Here is a 2,500-nt window from a genome sequence, read left to right as displayed (position 1 = left end):
TACTAAGTGAAAAATGTCCAAAAAGCTTACAGCACCTGGTATTCCGAGGCGGTCTCCCATCCAAGTACCAACCAGGCCCAAACCTGCTTAGCTTCCAAGATCAGACGAGATGGGGCATAGCCAGGTTGGTATGACCGTAAGCCAAGACTGCTGCAAAGAGAGGGCTATTTAAAGACCGACCAATCTAATCACCAGTACATTATATAGGTAGGAAAGAAAACCCAAAAGATTAAAGCACCTGGTATTCCCAGGCAGTCTCCCATCCATGTACTAACCAGGCCCAAACCTGCTAAGATTCAGAGATCGGGCATTGACTCTATTATTTGACAAAATTATTATATACTAAGTGAAAAATGTCCAAAAAGTTTACAGCACCTGGTATTCCCATGCGGTCTCCCATCCAAGTACTAACCAGGCCCAAACCTGCTTAGCTTCCGAGATCAGACGAGATGGGGCATAGCCAGGTTGGTATGACCGTAAGCCAAGACTGCTGCAAAGAGAGGGCTATTTAAAGACCGACCAATCTAATCGCCAGTACATTATATAAGTAGGAAAGAAAACCCAAAAGCTTAAAGCACCTGGTATTCCTAGGCAGTCTCTCATCAAAGTACTAACCAGACTTAAACCTGCTAAGATTCAGAGATCGGGCATTGACTCTTTAGTTTTTTTTTTAGTTTTTTTTTTTTTTTGGAAGATTATTATATAATTCGTGAAATTTTCCAAAAGATTAAAGCGCCTGGTATTCCCAGGCAGTCTCCCATCCATGTACTAACCAGGCCCAAACCTGCTAAGATTCAGAGATCGGGCATTGACTCTATTATTTGACAAAATTATTATATACTAAGTGAAAAATGTCCAAAAAGTTTACAGCACCTGGTATTCCCATGCGGTCTCCCATCCAAGTACTAACCAGGCCCAAACCTGCTTAGCTTCCGAGATCAGACGAGATGGGGCATAGCCAGGTTGGTATGGCCGTAAGCCAAGACTGCTGCAAAGAGAGGGCTATTTAAAGACCGACCAATCTAATCACCAGTACACTATATAAGTAGGAAAGAAAACCCAAAAGCTTAAAGCACCTGGTATTCCTAGGCAGTCTCTCATTAAAGTACTAACCAGACCTAAACCTGCTAAGATTCAGAGATCGGGCATTGACTTTTTTTTTTGTGTTTGTTTTTTTTAATGAAAGATTATTATATAATTAGTGAAATTTTCCAAAAGATTAAAGCACCTGGTATTCCCAGGCAGTCTCCCATCCATGAAGTAAACCATGCCCGAACCTGCTAATATTCAGAGGTCGGGCATTGACTATATTTTTTGGCAAAATTATTCTATACTAAGTGAAAAATGTCCAAAAAGCTTACAGCACCTGGTATTCCCAGGCGGTCTCCAATCCAAGTACTAACCAGACCTAAACCTGCTAAGATTCAGAGATCAGGGCATTGACTCTATTTTTTGGCAAAATTATTATATACTAAGTGAAATATCCAAAAAGCTTACAGCACCTGGTATTCCGAGGCGGTCTCCCATCCAAGTACCAACCAGGCCCAAACCTGCTTAGCTTCCGAGATCAGACGAGATGGGGCATAGCCAGGTTGGTATGACCGTAAGCCAAGACTGCTGCAAAGAGAGGGCTATTTAAAGACCGACCAATCTAATCACCAGTACATTATATAAGTAGGAAAGAAAACCCAAAAGCTTAAAGCACCTGGTATTCCTAGGCAGTCTCTCATCAAAGTACTAACCAGACCTAAACCTGCTAAGATTCAGAGATCAGGCATTGACTTTTTTTTTGTGTTTGTTTTTTTTAATGAAAGATTATTATATAATTCGTGAAATTTTCCAAAAGATTAAAGCACCTGGTATTCCCAGGCAGTCTACCATCCATGAAGTAAACCATGCCCGAACCTGCTAATATTCAGAGGTCGGGCATTGACTATATTTTTTGGCAAAATTATTATATACTAAGTGAAAAATGTCCAAAAAGCTTACAGCACCTGGTATTCCCAGGCGGTCTCCAATCCAAGTACTAACCAGACCTAAACCTGCTAAGATTCAGAGATCAGGGCTTTGACTCTATTTTTTGGCAAAATTATTATATACTAAGTGAAAAATGTCCAAAAAGCTTACAGCACCTGGTATTCCGAGGCGGTCTCCCATCCAAGTACCAACCAGGCCCAAACCTGCTTAGCTTCCAAGATCAGACGAGATGGGGCATAGCCAGGTTGGTATGACCGTAAGCCAAGACTGCTGCAAAGAGAGGGCTATTTAAAGACCGACCAATCTAATCACCAGTACATTATATAAGTAGGAAAGAAAACCCAAAAGCTTAAAGCACCTGGTATTCCTAGGCAGTCTCTCATCAAAGTACTAACCAGACCTAAACCTGCTAAGATTCAGAGATCGGGCATTGACTTTTTTTTTTTTTATTTATTTTTTTTTTATGAAAGATTATTATATAATTCGTGAAATTTTCCAAAAGATTAAAGCACCTGGTATTCCC

At 40.6% G+C, this 2,500-nt stretch overlaps 5 non-coding genes across 5 annotated transcripts; all 5 read right to left on the bottom strand.

Annotated features, from left to right (window-relative positions):
- Positions 1-23: 23 nt before the first annotated feature.
- Positions 24-142, bottom strand: LOC128005959 (5S ribosomal RNA). The gene has a single exon (XR_008178596.1). It is a non-coding gene; the product is annotated as a 5S ribosomal RNA (ribosomal RNA).
- Positions 143-363: 221 nt separating this feature from the next.
- On the bottom strand, positions 364-482 carry LOC128005272 (5S ribosomal RNA). The gene has a single exon (XR_008177929.1). It is a non-coding gene; the product is annotated as a 5S ribosomal RNA (ribosomal RNA).
- A 379-nt stretch (positions 483-861) lies between these two features.
- LOC128004907 (5S ribosomal RNA) lies at positions 862-980 on the bottom strand. Its single transcript, XR_008177580.1, has one exon. It is a non-coding gene; the product is annotated as a 5S ribosomal RNA (ribosomal RNA).
- Positions 981-1,490: 510 nt separating this feature from the next.
- LOC128006043 (5S ribosomal RNA) lies at positions 1,491-1,609 on the bottom strand. The gene has a single exon (XR_008178677.1). It is a non-coding gene; the product is annotated as a 5S ribosomal RNA (ribosomal RNA).
- A 511-nt stretch (positions 1,610-2,120) lies between these two features.
- LOC128005958 (5S ribosomal RNA) lies at positions 2,121-2,239 on the bottom strand. The gene has a single exon (XR_008178595.1). It is a non-coding gene; the product is annotated as a 5S ribosomal RNA (ribosomal RNA).
- Between the last annotated feature and the right edge of the window lie 261 nt (positions 2,240-2,500).

The sequence above is a fragment of the Carassius gibelio genome, chromosome B22 (genome assembly GCF_023724105.1).
Source record: "Carassius gibelio isolate Cgi1373 ecotype wild population from Czech Republic chromosome B22, carGib1.2-hapl.c, whole genome shotgun sequence".
NCBI classification, from domain to species: domain Eukaryota; kingdom Metazoa; phylum Chordata; class Actinopteri; order Cypriniformes; family Cyprinidae; genus Carassius; species Carassius gibelio.
This window is presented reverse-complemented; position numbering and strand designations above follow the sequence as displayed.